This window comes from Hyperolius riggenbachi, chromosome 4, assembly GCF_040937935.1.
Source record: "Hyperolius riggenbachi isolate aHypRig1 chromosome 4, aHypRig1.pri, whole genome shotgun sequence".
Taxonomy (NCBI): domain Eukaryota; kingdom Metazoa; phylum Chordata; class Amphibia; order Anura; family Hyperoliidae; genus Hyperolius; species Hyperolius riggenbachi.
In genome coordinates, this window is record NC_090649.1 from 273033886 (window position 1) to 273053284 (window position 19399).

General features: G+C 44.9%; 1 long non-coding RNA gene across 7 annotated transcripts in view; it reads right to left on the reverse strand.

Moving 5' to 3' along the window:
* Nucleotides 1–19399, reverse strand: part of LOC137503787 (uncharacterized) — a 105277-nt gene that overhangs the window by 38385 nt on the left and 47493 nt on the right. For 6 of the 7 annotated variants that reach the window (XR_011019331.1, XR_011019337.1, XR_011019333.1 and 3 more), the window contains exon 6: nt 17627–17910. The exons of the other annotated variant lie outside the window; for it this stretch is intronic. This is a non-coding gene — a long non-coding RNA (uncharacterized lncRNA). The remainder of the gene's footprint in view (nt 1–17626; nt 17911–19399) is intronic. 7 annotated transcript variants of the gene reach the window in all.

Here is a 19399-nt window from a genome sequence, read left to right on the forward strand (position 1 = left end):
CCAAAATTGGGAAACATAACAGTGCGGTAACCTATGCTGGTAGCAACTTCCGCATGCGGAATATCTTAGGTTTTAAACATGAGATAATTATAACACCTACAGTGAACTCTGAAGGAGCGATAGTACAGATTAACTCCATTTCCAAAAGCGAGTCTAGCAAGGAGCAGGAGAGTTAAACGTAAAGGGGGGGCCTTCCCAGCAATTGAGTACAACATCTGTGTCCAGTTTTCCTGTCAGAGGAAGGAGATAAAGAGGCATACAAGAGATTACACATGACCTCTGACAGATCAGGTCTCACATTTCCTCAGCAGTCATGGATGGCGTAGTATCGAGTGTTAACACCAAGGCGCCCCCCCCCCACGCCAGGCGCGGGGACCCCCGCACGACCAATAAAGACATGTTGGGGGCCCCCGCACCCCACCAGGGAGGGCCGGCGCCACAGGAACACCTCACAGCCAGCAGCGGCCATCAGGCCAAAGATCACAAGTTCCACTATGCTGCAGGAGGTAAAGTTCTAGGGCAGCCATATTGGATAAGTAAGCAGTTATAGTGCCAGGCCCTCATATTAAAGTTACGGTTGTAGAATAAAACAGTGACTAAGAACTATTAATTCAGGCACCAAGACCGTGCAATTCGTGGATAGAATCCGAGGTGGCCATCTTGCAGGTGACGACAAAGTACCTTGACAGCGATAGACCTCTGGGTGTCATAGATAATGATAGCTTTCAACTTATCACCTTTTAACTCAGGGACATAGTAAAAGTTTTAGCAAAGGGCAGATCTTACCGCTCTTCATTTACTCGCGCAGTTTATCAAGCCAGTCCGAGGCCTCAGATGCAGTGGCAAAGAAGTGAGCTTTTTCTTGATGCGTCACACGGAGCTTAGCTGGAAAAAGCATGGCATACTGGATGCCCTTAAGACGTAAGCGGGATCTCACTGTGTTGAATAGCTTCCGCTTGCGCTGGGTTTCAGTGGCTAAGTCGGGGAAAAACATAAGAACCGCATTTTCATATCGAACTTCTTCAAGTTTCCTTGCTTCCTTCAGGACAGTGTCGCAATCCTGGTAGTTTAGCATTTTAAAAATGAAGGGCCTTGGAGGGGATCCCGGGGGCTTACTACGTCCAGGCAATCGGTGTGCTCGCTCAACGACAAAGCATGTAGAGAATGGCGCCTCTGGAAATAGCCTTCGTAGCAGGTTAGTGATGAACACCACCGAGTCGGTGCCTTCTGCTCCCTCCGGTAGGCCTATCAAGCGGATGTTGTTCCGCCGGTTGCGGTTTTCACTGTCCTCCACCTTTTCCTCCAACTGGCGCACCCGGGTTAAAGCCTCTTCAGAGGATTTACGTATGGGCGGGATGGCATCCTCACATTCCCCAACGCGTCGCTCCACTTCCCCGACACGGTCGCGGATATTTCGAACATCCTGTCTGAGGGTGGATACCTGGGTCTCGACATAGTCGATTTTGAGGGCTAGCGAGTCCCGCATTTCTGTGATGAGGTCCTTACACGCTGTGACTGCTGCGAGCACGGTTGCAAGGTCCGGCTGCTCTCTATCCACCTCGACTTCCATGGTCTGTATGCCCTTCGTCTTTGTCTTAGATCTTTTAGGCAAGATGGCGGTCGGGCCTACTTCCGCTGAGGCTATGGATGCCTTCGTGCTCCTGAGTTTCCGTGGACATTTATTCACTGTTGTCATAGGTAAGTTCCCTGGGCGTTGTAGTGTAGGTTTAATAGAGAGGCGGCGTTAGAAAGGTAAAGTATTAGCAGGATCGATTAGAATTATAAAAGCCACATGCGGAGCTCCTCTTCCCTACGTCTGCTCAGGTCCCGCGCATAGCCACGCCCCCCGGGCTTTATTAAACTTGTTCAATAGTCCAGTATACACATGTTGTTTTGGAAGCCATTGTCTGTTCTGTTTTATGAATTACATCCACTTGATTGCAGTAGTAGCATTCAGATATGCCTAAAATCTCTTGACTGCCTTGCTGTCAACTGATTTAAGTAGTTTATGGATCAATAATGTGATTGAATATTGCGGTAAGTCTGCATCAGTGTGGTCATTTGACTATAACATAATTTAGTACTGCTTGTTGACTGGTCCTTTCAACTAATGCATAGTTTAGTACTGTGCTGGAGGTTGGTGAGTAGACCAATGCTTTGTTTTTGTACTATACTGAAATTGGTCAATAGACCAGTGCATATTTTTGCATGGCTGTTACCTATGTCTCCACTGGTCTTGATATAATGACGGAAGCAGGCAGACTCAGGACTCTATGCTAAACAGTGAAGTAGAAATACAGCAGCAGTAATAACTTTTTTGCTGCTGAAAATCCATCACTGGCAGACAGGTTAGTAACATTTAAATAAAAAACTAAGTATAGTAAATGCAATTGTCACTCAGAAACACTTTCTTCTGTATCTTGACAGCTGCACAACCTATTACTGTTTATACAGGCTAAACACTGCATAGCAATATCGTGGCTCTATAAGCATATAAGCAAATTAGTCACTGAGGCACATTGAGGTACGTACAATATGTTAAAATAATGTCATGGTGATTGCTCTAAGGCCAAACTAAGGCACAGTTCTTGTACAGTAAGCTGCACACTGTATAGGCAATATTGCAACATATTACTCTAAGGTACAATTTTGTTAAGCAGCACAGCACTCTGACAATAGTAAGATGCTGTCCCTTTTATTAGCCAGAGCAATGTGAGGTAATATAAAGATACTTTCAGATCTGTCCTCCAAGAAACAGCATGTTACAGTTGTAGAATATTCTCTGGAGCAAAATAGGTTGCTGATGCTTTACATTATGGCAGAATATTCTACAAGACAAATTCTGTTACTAATGCTGCATTCAATGGTATAATATTCTCTGTGGCCAAGTATAACACTGTCTCATTTTCTAATAACAAGTCTCATAGAGCACAGCTGCAGCACTGGTACATCATTAAAATGATTTTACATTTTAAAAGAGGGGCCTCCAAGTTGAATTAAACAAACTAAATAAATAGTGCTTTTCTGCTAACACTGCTGTAAGATTTCTCTCCACACTGACACTTTCTTTAATACGGTCCCCAGGATCTACCCCCTAAACTGCCACTTCAACCTCCTACCTCTCTAGATTTTCCCTAGATCACAGGCCTCTGTGTTCATGGCACTTCCAGATTAGAGGTTTCCTCTATCAATGTGAAGATTTACTCAGTGCCTTATTACAATGTAAATTACTGCAAGCGTGCGTTAACATAGCTACACTTGTATTACCCATGTACCTTAGGTTGCGCTAATTGCGCAACATGCATGACTCTGCTGGCTCGTGATACTGTTGCGCACAAATTGCGTTCAGCAATGTTACTGGCGGTCTGTGCATCAAACACTAGGAAACAAGAATCATGAAAAGCAGAGGGAGAAACTAAAAAAGAAAAATATCCGGGCATCAAAACATATGAATATAGTAGGCCTAGTAAAAAACCCACTTTAATTTTTTTTTTAATTGCACAGATACTGAGGCCTAGTATTCAGGAATAAATGACTTAGGTATACAGGCCTAGTAATAAGCAATATATGGCACGTGTCTTCTAATAGCTGAAAGGTCTCAGCAACAATTGCAGGCCCTAGAATCCCCAGCCTAGCAATAATTGACACATCTCACCATCAATAATATAACCCAAGACCCTCAGCTTAAAGCCTTGTACACATACTAGAGGATTTTTGGCCAAGGTGGCCTGTCAAGGCCACATGTGCAGAGAATCTAGGGTGTGTACAGTGGCCCCTGATCCTCCTTGATGCGTTGGTGAGAGGTCAGACTGCCAGATCGGCTTGGCTGGGTGCAGGCCAAGGGCATTGTTTTCTTACTCACTCTGCCTACTCCGTCATGCAGAGCACTGCCTGCCCTCTTGCCCCATGCATAGCAACCGAATGCATCAATAGCTTGCAGGCTTGATGCACATCTGTACAGTATTTAGCCCCAAACTATTGTGTAGCTTCTATCCCTCCTGACAGAATGCTGCAGAGTTGCAAATACACAAGATTCTATGGTAGTGTTACTGGGTAGAGCTCAATTACTTTCATACTTCAGAGCATGGATAGAACAACATGAAGTTTAAACCATGTTTTAAAACAGTGGTCAGGAACCTTTTTGGCTGAGAGAGCCATAAACGCCACATAATTTAAAATGAGAGCCATACAATATGTTTGAAACTAGGACAGTGCGCACGGTGTTGCCATGGTGATGTGTATACAGTTGATCCGCCAGGAAGCTGAAGTATCTTCTTCAGCTTCTCTTGGGTTTCAGCAACATGAGCAATTTCCCCCGAGAGCCAGACAGGAGAAATACCGATTAACAGCTTGTACAATTAGCTAGCTGACTTGAGGGTGGATTCACTTTGTAGGACGAGATCCCCGCACTTTGGCCCAATAGGCTGCCTGTCAAGTGGGCCAATCAAAGTGCGGGGATCTTGTCCTACGAAGTCACTGGACCTGACAGGGTCCAGAGTGGGACAACTGGAGCAGCCATTTGTTTTGAGGTAGCGCGAGTAGTGTATGCTAAAGCAGTAGTTTGCCTACTTTGAAAATTTTGCTTGCGCTGCCACACTAAACTGTGCTGCTTGAGCAGTGTAGCTTAGTGAATCAACCCCCACTGATTTGTATGTGAGCCAGATGTAGCCATCAAAAGAGCCACAGGTTCCCTACCCCTGTGTGATGAAATGCGGAAAAGCCGCTGTCTCTCAAGGCGAGGCGGCTGTTTCCGCGTCCAGCATGGCGTCACAACGCGGAAAAAACGCCGCATGCCGCTTAGGCAGAGCGGCGGAATCCGCATCGGAGGCGGCTCCCGCACTCAGTTCACTGGATACATTGCAAGACAGTACTGGTGTGGCTGGGACTGATAGTCCACCAAGATTCAGACTTACACGCGCGCGAGCACAGAGGCAGAGTTTAAATAGCAGTTAGAAGGGTGTCGGCTGACCAGCTGGGTCAGCTGACAAATTCCACTGCTCTCATTGGACCAGCAATTAGGGAGGTCCTGGAAAGGTCCTAGAGTATATATACTGCTGGTTGTTCACTTGCTCTTTGTCTGGCGTGCGATCACATATGTGGAAGCACCCAGATCCGTAGTCAGATCCGCAAGTGTGCCGGGACCAGCTGGAGCTGTAATCCTACACTTAGCTAGATTTTGTTGATAGCTTAAAGTACTAGTTTGATTGTGATTATTTGTTATGACTTTTGCCTGCCTTGACTACCCTTCTGAACTCTGATCTTGTACCTTGATATTTCTGATACCCTGTTGCCGAACCCCGGCTCGTTTCTAGACTCCGCCTCAGCCTCCTGATTCTGTACCTCGATATTTCTGATACCCCGTTACCGAACCCTGCCTGTACTTAGACTCCGCCTTTGCCTCCTGATCTTGTACTTTATCTGTCCGTGTGTGTACGACCTGGCTTGTCCGACCTCGAGAACCGACCTTACCGTTAGAGGCGGTTCCTCGCTCTGTTAGCGACCCTTCCTCCTGAGGGTCACTTCCAGACATCCTTCCTACTGTCAGTCTGACTCCTCCCGTCTTGGAGAAGCTCAGGTCTGCAGAAGGAATCTGTGCAGTACTCCTTGCTGCACTGAGGCCTAGTCCTCAAAGTGTTACTGTTACACCAAACACTACACTCTACTCAGGTGAACAGAGGTTAGCTAGTATATCGGATTATCGGTGAGACTGCAGATCACTTATAATCTGGTATATATCTGTATTCCCAGTGATACTGCAGATCACCGGTAATCAGACCCTCTCTGTGCTTCACCGATCGTTACACCCTGTTTTAAAAGGTGAAAAAAGTGCATAAATAGTTACAAAAATAAAAAAAAAATGAACAAAATAATCTGATATGTAAAATGGATTATGAAACAAGTGAAATGAGAATGCTTAAATTATTTTGTCTTGCACAGTCTCGGTGTTAAAGTTCAGCTTTGTTGAGCAAAGTCGTCAGCTCTCTGATTCTGCATTTAACTTTTAGCAGCAAGATGACCAGTTGAAAACTACTGGAATGAGACTGGACAAGTATTTTTTAGGGCAGGGAAATATGAAGGGCTCCAGTTTTTCAACCAGTCTCAGAAAATGGTGGGCTGATCAAGGGGCATGTCAAACTGCTGGACTGTCTTGTGTTCATCCCTGAAGTGACCTTAAAATATTTAAGGTCTCTGCAGTGGTGAGCACTCATCTTTTTGTCGGTATATGAATGTTAGTCACTGTGGCTGATGGTGAGTTGTAACTCTCCTGTACCTATGCTATTGCAGTGCCTCTATTTGTTAAATTAGTAGATGCATAAAATGTACTGTATGTTCCCTTTAAAGGGACTCTGAGCAGTGCAGAAACTATGGAAAGATGCATATCATTTTAAAGCTCTCTTTCTCCTCTTTCCAATGATATATAAAACGCTGCCCTACACCTTTTAGTTTTCATTATTTTCGCGATTGAAATTGCAGCGGCTGTGATATTTCGATCGCGAAAATAGAGAAAACTAAAAGGTGTAGGGTGAGGATTTAGGTGTCCTCAGAAAGAGGAGAAAGAGAGCTTTAAAATGATATCCATCTTTCCATAGTTACATTGTATTACACAGGGCGACTTTTTCTCAAAGTCAGCAGCTCCATTCAGCAGAAAAAGTCGCCCTGTGTAATACAATGTAACAGTGGAGAGTCCAGCACAATATGTAGCAAAGCATGCGTGTCAGCATAGGGCATACAACAAGGCTGACAGGCTCCAAAAAACATCCAGAAAATGTACATCTAACAGAAAGCCCAGGTTCATGCATTCAAGAGCCAGCAAGGCATATTATGCAACAAAGGACAAAAGCAGGCAAAGTTCATGCAGCAGTGTGCTCAGATTAGTATGCAGATAGAGAGCCTAAATACACTTGCAGGTTCAAATCTCATACTGTACCGCTCCAGTTGCCGATGTATGTGGCTGGTACAGTGCTGTAGTCTATCGCCGCATCACTGAATCCAAGTCCATGTGGAGGACGTGCATGGAAGCGTGCAGGCAAGCGGCAGAGTTGTCCCGGTCCCCACAGCGTGGGTATCCACAGTGGAAGTCAGCACTGACAAGCGCTATGGTAGAGTGCCTGGTGATGCCAAGCACCAAACTCACCCAAGGGGGCTACGGCTTGTCTCAGATGAAGGCACACTTGCCCAGCAGGGGGAGGGCGGCCAGGCCGCAGCCAGTGGGGTCAGAAGTCAGGCACGCCGGGGGGTCCCGACATGTTTCGCCGGCAACTTACGGCTTTTTCGGAAGCGCCCTGCCAGAATTGTGGGCTCAGCGCCGAACTCCTCGTTCAGTACTGACCCCAGCAAAGAGACCTTTCAGCCGCTAACTTCATGTGTCATGGGCCAGCTGGTTGAAACTGACAGCGCTGTACTTACAGCAGCACTACAAAGTGACCCAAGCCTGGAGGCGCTCAGGCAGCAAGCCTTTGAGTCCCTCGCAGACGGGGCCGCTTTCAAGTTGTACTGGGAAGGTGGGAGACTGTACAGTAAGTCTGTACAGCCCCCTACAGGTAAGCCGCAGGCGAATACCAAATGGCTCGTGGTCCCGAGTGTGTTCAGGGGACATGTGCTGGATTGAAAATTGCAGCGGCTGTGATATTTCGATCGCGAAAATAGAGAAAACTAAAAGGTGTAGGGTGAGGATTTAGGTGTCCTCAGAAAGAGGAGAAAGAGAGCTTTAAAATGATATCCATCTTTCCATAGTTACATTGTATTACACAGGGCGACTTTTTCTCAAAGTCAGCAGCTCCATTCAGCAGAAAAAGTCGCCCTGTGTAATACAATGTAACAGTGGAGAGTCCAGCACAATATGTAGCAAAGCATGCGTGTCAGCATAGGGCATACAACAAGGCTGACAGGCTCCAAAAAACATCCAGAAAATGTACATCTAACAGAAAGCCCAGGTTCATGCATTCAAGAGCCAGCAAGGCATATTATGCAACAAAGGACAAAAGCAGGCAAAGTTCATGCAGCAGTGTGCTCAGATTAGTATGCAGATAGAGAGCCTAAATAATACAAAAATGACTGAACCAAACTCACTCGCTCACTCCTGGACAGGAGAGCTGGTGCCGGTGCACTCCTCCACGCAGGTACACCACCCCTGCCACACACTGTGATACTGGTATTTCCGGAAGAAGGAGGCACTCCACAGGCTTGAACTTGCGTTCCGTTTATTGCATGTCGTTACACTACATGTTTCGGGCTCCGCCCTTCATCAGGTGTAACCACCCACTTCCTCCACCTTCAATATATGCCCCTGACTCCTCCCATAAAGGGTGGGTCAGGTCCACCATTAATGTACAATTCAATGTCCCCTGTTACTTCACAGGTTCTATATATGCATACATCTAAACACTAATGTGTAAACCCAGTGTACATTTCACAACAAACATAACTAAAAAATAAACAAAAAATAAAACAAGTAAATGCCAAAATATATCCAAAAATATATATGTATCATACAGAGTCACTTGCACAGGGCACTACCCCTAGGGGTCTACCCTGGATAATCTGATGTAAGGCTACGCTCTTGGCATGTTAGTTCACTACTTCCATAGGTATACTCTATTTTACATACAGTTACTTGTCAGTTTCATGGAGTACAGCAGCACAGTTCATTTCCTGCAAAACAAATCATAAGAAACATTTTAAGTTTACTTGCTCATTCAAGCCTCTCGGTGATACAGAGTCTAATGATCTGATCCATCTAATCTCTTTCTGAAGCAGCAAGCGTTCTCTGTCACCCCCTCTTGGTAAAGGTTCAACCTGATCTAGTACTAGCCATCTTAATTGAATCGCATTGTGGCCATGTTCAACAAAATGTCTGGATACTGAAGTCTCATGACGTTTTTCCCCTTTGGAATATCCCTTTATGTTATTTTTATGTTCTTGTATACGGGACTTCACCCCTCTGGTGGTTTTACCCACATAGAACAGTCCGCAGGGGCATTTAAGGGCATAGACTACATATTCACTCTCACAAGTGTAGTATCCTGTGCACCTAACCTTTTCGCCTGTGCGGGGATGTGGAAACCAATCCCCTTTGATTACAGCTCCACAGCAATTACATGATAGACAAGGGAATGTTCCTATCCTCTTGGTCCCCAAGAACTTGGGTCTCTTCTTTTTAGCCAGGTCTTTATTGCTCACCATCTCACCAATAGTTTTCCCTCTTTTATAGGCAAATACAGGATAGTCCTTAAACAAGTAGCCACACTCTTTGTCATTTTGCACAATAGACCAGTATTTCCTCACAGCTTTGCGGACAGTCCCTGATAGATCATTATATTGTAGTACATAGGGGATTCTCTGTTGCCTCCTTCTTTGTAGTCTACTCTGAAATACCAGCTGATTTCTGTCCATAATTCTAATCTGTTCTTTGAGGTTCTTTAATGTTTCTAGCTTATACCCTTTTGCTTTAAATTTCTCAAGTAGCTGATCTGCCGCTTTCATGTAATCCTCATCGGTTGAGGAGATACGTCTTGCCCTGAGGAATTGACTCCGTGGTATGGCTCTCTTGCAATTGGGTTCATGATAGCTATCAGTTCGTAATAGGCTATTCCTGTCTGTTGCTTTGCTATATAGGCTAGTGACTAATTTGCCCTCTTTCTTACTGATCATTACGTCCAAGTAACTAATGGATGTCTCTGATGTCTCTGCTGTGAATTTGATGGTATTATGGGAGGAGTTCACCTCTGTCATAAACTCAGAGAACAGTTCCGGTGAACCTTCCCAAATAAGCAAAATATCGTCCACAAACCTGTAATATGCAATGATATGCTTGTTGTATTTTCTATTATTCAAAATTACATCCTTTTCCAGGTTGTTCACGAAGATATTTGCAAAAGACGGGGCTACCGGGCTTCCCATGCTTGTTCCCTGTTTCTGAATATAAAATGAATCCTCAAATTTAAAATAATTCTTACGCAATATGATTTCCAGACAGTCTAGCATGAAATAGATTTCTCTATTAGGCATGGAGGTCTCAAGGAGCAGTTTTTCTACTGCGTTCATTCCTTCCTGGTGAGGGATAGAAGTAAATAAACTTTGAATGTCCAATGTGCATAACATTGCCTTCTCAGGTAGATCTTGCAGTCCATGCAATCTCTGCAATAAATCATTAGTATCTTTCAGACACGTAGGGATGTTGGTAGCTAACTTCTGCAAGGTTGTATCTACATATTGTGCTAATGGATATAATATGGATCCCCTGCTGGCAACTATGGGTCTACCCGGAGGATTCATAAGGTTTTTATGTACTTTGGGCAGTAAATACAGTAAAGGCACTTGCGGGTGTTCTACAGTGAGGAAGTTGGCCATAGTTTTGTCAATCAATCCTTCCAGCACAGCGTCACATATCAAGTTGTCAATGCTTTTCTTTATTTCCCAAGTGGGGTCATATGCACACATGTCGTAATGTCCTGGGCATTCTAATTGCCGTTTGGCTTCAGCTATGTAAGCGCTACGGTTCATTACTACAATGGCTCCTCCCTTGTCTGCTCTCAGAATGATAATCTCCTGTCTACCACTCAGAGATTTTAGTGCTTTTCTCTCATCGTAAGATAAGTTATTCTTGACATGTTTCTGTTTTCTATTACTCTTATCTATTTCCACCATTACTAGCTTCTCAAACAAGTTAATTGAGGCATTGTCTATGTCGGGAGACCAGTCACTTTTTTTATGCAAATTGGTGCTAATCACATCAGGCTTATCTTTGAAAAACACCTTTAACTTCAACAGTCTGACGAATCTGTATAGATCCACTTCTGCCATCAGTTCATCAGATTTATAGGTGGGAACAAACCCCATTCCTTTGTTCAACACAGACAGTTCAGTTTTGGATAATACAGCGTCAGAGATATTAATGACAAGGTTGCTTACCTCTGGCTGTACTGAGTCCTTCTCGGATATTGATCTCTTGGGATCGGTTGACGTGGATTGCGGCGTCCTAGATGTACGTCTGCCGCCTCGTCTACCTCTACTCTGCCTGGTCTGAGGTTCCCCTTGGCCTTGCGAAAAACCTGCTGGGATGGCATGCTGTTAGAGTCGGCGCTCTCCGCGCCGGTGGATTCCCCTTCAGTAGCGCTATCTGCGATGCGTGTATGGCGTCTCCCCCACTGTGTTTGCAGTTTCCGCCTTGATCCGGAAGTTCCTCGAGGATGACCTCTACCACTTCCTGCAGGTCCCGGAACACCAGCTAGGTATGTGCGCGTTCTCCGTCTTTCCTCACGCCACGTGTAGACCCGGTCATTCTTGTAATCCTCAGCATCTCTCTCTTTTTTGGACTGTTTTCTGGCGACAATCGTTTTCTTCATTTCTGCCAATCCCATTTCCATATCATTGTCCATCACATCATAGGAAGCTCCATCCGTCAGTTCTCGCACTTCTTTCTCCAGTATACCAATTTCTCTTTGGAACTCACTCAATTGAACCTGCAGACGATCGATGGTAAGTACCATAACATCTTTACTGCATTTATTCAGGATCTCAAAGAATCTACTTTGAAACGTAGTATCATCTGTGAGTAAAGTTGATCGTAAGCTTACTCTGTAACCTCTTGGTATTTGTCCTGCTCTGACATAGTCAGCTAAGAACGTTTGATGCAGGGAATTGCTCAGTGCTTTCTTTTTTATGTCAAACAGTTTCTTCAGTTTTAATGTTACTGTGCTGTCTGCAGTGTCTCCAAGGTTGACGTTTTCCACTTGCTTTAAAATAGCGTCCACTGCTGCGTCATCATACGCAAAGGTTGTGGTTGTGGAGTTAGTAGTAGACATGTCGAGCGGTTCACTCGGGTGTGCCAATCCAATACAAAAATGACTGAACCAAACTCACTCGCTCACTCCTGGACAGGAGAGCTGGTGCCGGTGCACTCCTCCACGCAGGTACACCACCCCTGCCACACACTGTGATACTGGTATTTCCGGAAGAAGGAGGCACTCCACAGGCTTGAACTTGCGTTCCGTTTATTGCATGTCGTTACACTACATGTTTCGGGCTCCGCCCTTCATCAGGTGTAACCACCCACTTCCTCCACCTTCAATATATGCCCCTGACTCCTCCCATAGCAGCCATTGGCTGTGAATATGTAGTCTATGCCCTTAAATGCCCCTGCGGACTGTTCTATGTGGGTAAAACCACCAGAGGGGTGAAGTCCCGTATACAAGAACATAAAAATAACATAAAGGGATATTCCAAAGGGGAAAAACGTCATGAGACTTCAGTATCCAGACATTTTGTTGAACATGGCCACAATGCGATTCAATTAAGATGGCTAGTACTAGATCAGGTTGAACCTTTACCAAGAGGGGGTGACAGAGAACGCTTGCTGCTTCAGAAAGAGATTAGATGGATCAGATCATTAGACTCTGTATCACCGAGAGGCTTGAATGAGCAAGTAAACTTAAAATGTTTCTTATGATTTGTTTTGCAGGAAATGAACTGTGCTGCTGTACTCCATGAAACTGACAAGTAACTGTATGTAAAATAGAGTATACCTATGGAAGTAGTGAACTAACATGCCAAGAGCGTAGCCTTACATCAGATTATCCAGGGTAGACCCCTAGGGGTAGTGCCCTGTGCAAGTGACTCTGTATGATACATATATATTTTTGGATATATTTTGGTATTTACTTGTTTTATTTTTTGTTTATTTTTTAGTTATGTTTGTTGTGAAATGTACACTGGGTTTACACATTAGTGTTTAGATGTATGCATATATAGAACCTGTGAAGTAACAGGGGACATTGAATTGTACATTAATGGTGGACCTGACCCACCCTTTATGGGAGGAGTCAGGGGCATATATTGAAGGTGGAGGAAGTGGGTGGTTACACCTGATGAAGGGCGGAGCCTGAAACATGTAGTGTAACGACATGCAATAAACGGAACGCAAGTTCAAGCCTGTGGAGTGCCTCCTTCTTCCGGAAATACCAGAGAGCCTAAATACACTTGCAGGTTCAAATCTCATACTGTACCGCTCCAGTTGCCGATGTATGTGGCTGGTACAGTGCTGTAGTCTATCGCCGCATCACTGAATCCAAGTCCATGTGGAGGACGTGCATGGAAGCGTGCAGGCAAGCGGCAGAGTTGTCCCGGTCCCCACAGCGTGGGTATCCACAGTGGAAGTCAGCACTGACAAGCGCTATGGTAGAGTGCCTGGTGATGCCAAGCACCAAACTCACCCGAGGGGGCTACGGCTTGTCTCAGATGAAGGCACACTTGCCCAGCAGGGGGAGGGCGGCCAGGCCGCAGCCAGTGGGGTCAGAAGTCAGGCACGCCGGGGGGTCCCGACATGTTTCGCCGGCAACTTACGGCTTTTTCGGAAGCGCCCTGCCAGAATTGTGGGCTCAGCGCCGAACTCCTCGTTCAGTACTGACCCCAGCAAAGAGACCTTTCAGCTGCTAACTTCATGTGTCATGGGCCAGCTGGTTTAAACTGACAGCGCTGTACTTACAGCAGCACTACAAAGTGACCCAAGCCTGGAGGCGCTCAGGCAGCAAGCCTTTGAGTCCCTCGCAGACGGGGCCGCTTTCAAGTTGTACTGGGAAGGTGGGAGACTGTACAGTAAGTCTGTACAGCCCCCTACAGGTAAGCCGCAGGCGAATACCAAATGGCTCGTGGTCCCGAGTGTGTTCAGGGGACATGTGCTGGAATCCACACATGCTAATCCTCTGACAGGGCAGAGGATTAGCAAGACACTTACCTGTATTCGGAAACAGTTTTATTGGCCCAGGATGAACAGGGATGTAGCCAAATACTGCAAAGCATGTGCCGTCTGTCAGGAGCTGGGAAGGTCCAGGAATTCCCGCGGGGTTCCCTTAGGTCCACAGCCACTTAGCAGGGAACCCCTGCGTGGGCTGGCTGTTGACCTACCCAACTTACTGCCCGTTATCAGCAGTCCCGGCAGACACCACATCCGACCGCAGTGGCGCAAACGCCCTGTCCAGAACGGTCCATGTCGGGTCAACCCTGAGGGTAGCGGACCGCGACCTGTCCAGGTGAACCGAGCCGCAGGCTCCAATGGGTTTTCCCGCCGTACCGGCAGCTTGAGACCCGTCAGCCAGGTTAGCCGACACCAAAACGCTGATGGACTGTCCCGGTGTCAGAGGACACTAGACCCAACAGCGCCAATGGCTGCTACGGAGGATGTCTTGGTGACACCCCCTACACAGCATCCGGAGGGGGAGGTGTCACGAAACAGTCGTGAGAAACGAGAACACAATCGCAATCGGTTTATTGCACCGATTGCCATTGACGTGCTAGAATCTAGATTGGTTGTGTAGGAGCATCTGCAGTCAATCTTGGCTCCCTCTTTCCTCAGCAGAGAGCTAGCAGTACTTAGGTACAGGATGTCTTTTGATTTGTTATTTAGCTTGGACCAGGCCTGTGTCCAGGGAGAATGTTTATTTTTAATTACTTCAGGCAGATGTCAATTGCCCACCATTTGGTGGGCCTTTTCATACAGGGAGAGCCAGGAAGTTACTCCCAGCAGGAAGCCTATTCCAAACCTGCTTCCCACAGACTGACGGGCACCGCAAGGGCAGATGCAGGTATTATATAATTTTTTGCCTATTTACAGAATACCATAAATATGGTAGTTATGAGAGCAGTATCATTGCATCCGTAGGGTCATGCTGAATCTCTTGATACCAGACGAGAGGGGCCCGGGGCCCCTACAACCCAGTTATTAAACTTCTCAGGAAGTGAATCCTCTACCCTAAGCAAGTTTGGTATCATATGAACTGGCATATTCTGAAGTATATGAATATTTGATGGTCATGTGTGTGCGGAAAGCGTAAGCCGAGATATGACAAATGTCATATTTGGTGGGCATGGGAAACCCACCCAGGGAGCTAACCACTCCTGTCCAACCCCTGGGCTGTACTTGAGACTCCACCCAAAGATGTACATTGTTCAAAAGTGTCTGCAAGGGCCCCCTTCCTCATGCCTCCATTTTTCCACCTTCCTGAGAGCTGCTGCCACTTTGAGGAACAAGTGGTAGCCATTTTGTTTGGAGTTTGAACTGATCTGAAACAAAAGGAACTTTGCTGAAACTGAAACAAAGCACATCTTCCATGTGCTCAGATTTTCCCACAAAAGGACACCTCTCCATGGACGTTAAGTATCCGTTTTCTCCCTTTATTTTCATACTGTGTTATCTCATGTCTCAATAATTGTTGATTTTAATAATTTTCTGTATATATTAATTATTTATATTGCACGTAAATAAAGACTTTATCAAAGTCGTTTACTGTTCCGCTACACCTGCTATACAGCCATACACAGAAACTGAACTCAGGTCTCTGAGGAGTCGCTACTATTGTTGATATCTAGACAGAATACAGCGTGTTTTAACCGTTTTATTTGCAGGATCAGTCAGTCAATCAGTAGGGACCACAGGCCCATACCAGTGGTGGTGGCAGATATACCCTGGAATAGTGTGTAAAGTTGTAATTACCGTACCTCACAGGCTCCCTTCTAGTTGGGCTGCTGCCCAAATTCCGTCGATTTCAGTGCACCGATCGCAACCACAGTTTGCATGGTCTGTGTGCTGAAACCGATTGGAAGGCAATTTGCGTTCTGACCACTAGGGCTCCTGTGACAGTGTGTGTAGGAACCTTTTGTGAATACTTCACATAAATCGATACTACTCACACTGGGTGGTTGTCCAATTGCCACTGGATTTTTAGATTTTGAAGAAACCCATCGCCACCCAAGTCTTTACTGTAAAGGTGGGTACACACATCAGATAAAACTCTGTGGGAAATGAAAGATCACAGACCAATTTTACCCCCTACCATGTAGTATGAGAGCATATCTACACAGTCTATTGAGCTGAACTCCCCTTCAGATAAAAATCTGTACAAGATGCCGCACACAAAGATGCGGTACACATGCAAAAGATCAGTTCCTGCAAAACATCAGTTCCTGCAAATTGCATTCATAGTCCATATCTGCAGATCCCATACACACAGACATTCATCTGCACATCAGACAATCATCTGCAGATCTGAAAATCCATCTTGGTGGATCTGATATGCAGATGAATGTCCATTACAGTAAACAAGGTGTGTATGAGATCTGCAGATATCATAGATGATGAATGAAATTTGCAGGAACTGATCTTTTGCAGATACTGATCTTTTGCATGTGTACAGCATCTTTGTGTGCAGGATCTTGCAAAGATTTTTATCTGATGGAGAGTTCAGCTCAATAGAATAGACTGTGTAGATATGCTCTCATGCCATGCATACACGGCTCGTTTTATGCGCCGGATCGAGCCAGCGGCTCGATGCCGGCGCATTGCCGCTCGTCCCCGCCGGCGCTTCCTTATCACCGCTCGATTCCCTGCCATTGTCCGCCGGCGGGAATCGAGCGGGCGCGGGTCGAGCAGCATGATCGGGCCAGCTGGCTGAATATTATTAGCTGCCCGGATCAGCTGGTCAATACACGGTACAGAAACGTACCGTATATCCCCAGCATTATACTACATGAAGGGTGGTAAGATTGGTCTGTGATCTTTCATTTTCCAAAGACTTATCTGATGTGTGTATCCAGCTTTAGTCCTCTGGCTTCTCTCTACTGTAATATACATGTTTGCGTCAGCAGTAGAAGGAAAAGGGGGGGGGCAATCTGCAAAGAAACTTGGATCTACAGTGAAAAATGATGAAAAAAGGAAATAAAATACATTTTAAAAATTACAGTAAGGGCCTGTCTATGCTCATGCATTTTTACAATAAAGGTATATCAAACTTCTGTAAAATGTGCACATAAAAATGCATACACTTTTGCTTGCATTTTTTCTGCTTCACAAGAAAAAGGCATATTTATAACTACAGTATTCTGAGAGTGAAAAAGGTGGTTACATTTATACATTGGGAGGCAGCAGTGGTGCGGATGCGGAATCGGCCTGTAGTGTATGGGCGGCTTCGATGAATAGACAAATTTATCTCTAATCAGATTCAATTTGAGAAACATTTGTGCCTATGTGGAATCTGTCGATAATTGTCAGGTCTATGGCCACCTTTAATATTCCATATATATATATATATATATATATATATATATATATATGTATATATATATATATATACACACACACACATATAAATATATACATATATATTCACATATATATATATATACATATAAATATATACATATATATTCATATTCTATCTTCATCCAGAATACATTGTCTGAGTTTATATTTTTTCAGCCCTGATCTGAATTATTTATGTTTTTACAATTAGCCTAAGAGTACAAAGGTATATTTAGCAAATACAGTATGATAACTGTAAAAAGTTTATTTGTTTACTGTAAATAAATGTTTTTTTTAAATTGTCACAAACGGACTTGAATAGATGAAAAGCAATACAAATTTTCATTGGTCTGAATAACTGAGTACCATGTAGTGTTGAAGAATGTTTTTTTACACTTTCTCTGTGGAAATGCTAACAGTGTTTTAAGTTAAACACTGGAGTGTTTAAAGAGTAACTGTCAGGCTGCAGAAGCTAATTTAAACCTCTATTCTCCTGTGTTAAACAGTTTAGAAGGAAGCCAAAAAGGCATTAGTGAAGATAAAAATCTCTCTTACCTTTGATGTGTGCTTATCAGCAAAGCTGTTATTCCCAAGCAGGACGCAAGCCGCATACTATACTGCAAAGCATTCTGGGGCCCTCCCCTCGGCTGCTAATGAGACGTTTCAGCAGCTTGTAATCAGTCCAGCGCACAGCACTGATAAATCTCCGGGCAGAGTACATTGCAGGAGTCAGCTATTGTTCCTAGCCACATGGCTCATTAATATTCACTGCACACTGTGTTATTCAGTACGAGCTTTTCTGTGATCAGGAAGCAGGCAGGACATGACGACACAATTGGCTTCATAGAAGACAGAAAAACATGGAACCTGCCATGAGCTGTCAGGAGCATCAATCTCTGCATATACTATATAAAAATTCTGTGAAGTACAAACGTGGACAGTGAAATGCATATGTAATGTAAGTACAGCCAATCTTTAGCTACTGATATATGTGTTTATTTTCTCTGAGACCCTATACCTAACAGCTCCTCTTTAAATGATTTAAACAGAATCTGCTCATATGATGACATGTTTATCTGTTTGACAAGAAAATAGGGTTTAGCCAAGAAAGTGTACAGTTTTGACTAATGTGGTCCATTTTGCACATAATCTGAGGTGTTGTGCTACTTGTGTGTGGTGTTGTGAATTTATTTTGAAAACTGTGCTTAAAGGACCACTCCCACGAATCACTTAATTTTCAGCTACGCCACAGTAGATATAACAAGTTTATAACAGCCTTGCTGTGGGCTTTTTTTATATTTTGTGATGGCCCTTTAATTTACCACATATCAATGTAATCTGTGGCCGTCAGTCCCTCACAGAACGGTGACGGACTTTTTTTAATTAGCAGTCACAGCAGGGGGAGCCTTTTCAGGTTTTGAGGGGAAAAAAACAGATGGTATAGCCCTGCTGTTACAACTGCCGAAAACTATAATGCAGGAGCTCACCTGTTGCCAGTCTTCCCCATTAAGAACAGTTACAGCAAGGACCCCGCACTCTGGCATTCCATACAGGCTTTGAGGGAGGCAGCTGTCAGCATAGACTCTGCTGCGCAAGGAGCCGCTCTCCCGCGCCATCCATTTGCCGATTGTCTGACCTGAGGCTAGTAATGAGCCGGCTCTGTTGTCTGTCGCTGCGGCTCTGCCCTATGATGACGTCGGGCTTAAGCGCAAAACTGCTGAGTGTCGGCAAATGAATGGAGGGGAGGAGCAGCTAACCGGCTCATTAAGCCCGACGTCATCATGGGGGCAGAGCCGCGGCGACAGACAACAGAGCCGGCTCATTAGTAGCCGCAGGTCAGACAATCGGCAAATAGATGGCGAGGGAGAGCGGCTCATTGCGCAGCAGAGTCTGCGCTGACAGCTGCCTCCCTCAAAGCCTGTATGGAATGCCAGAGTGCGGGGGTCCTTGCTGTAACTGTTCGTAATGGGGAAGACTGGCAACTGGTGAGCTCCTGCATTATAGTTTTCGGCAGTTGTAACAGCAGGGCTATACCATCTGTTTTTTTTCCCTCAAACCCTGAAAAGGCTCCCCCTGCTGTGACTGCTAATTAAAAAAGTCCGTCACCGTTCTGTGAGGGACTGACAACCACAGATTACATTGATATGTGGTAAATTAAAGGGCCATCACAAAATATAAAAAAAAAAGCCCACAGCAAGGCGGTTATAAACTTGTTATATCTACTGTGGGGTAGCTGAAAATTAAGTGATTCTCGGGAGTGGTCCTTTAAGCAATTGTAAAAAACTGTAACAAAAAATACCTACCAGTATGAAAATCAGTAAAAATATT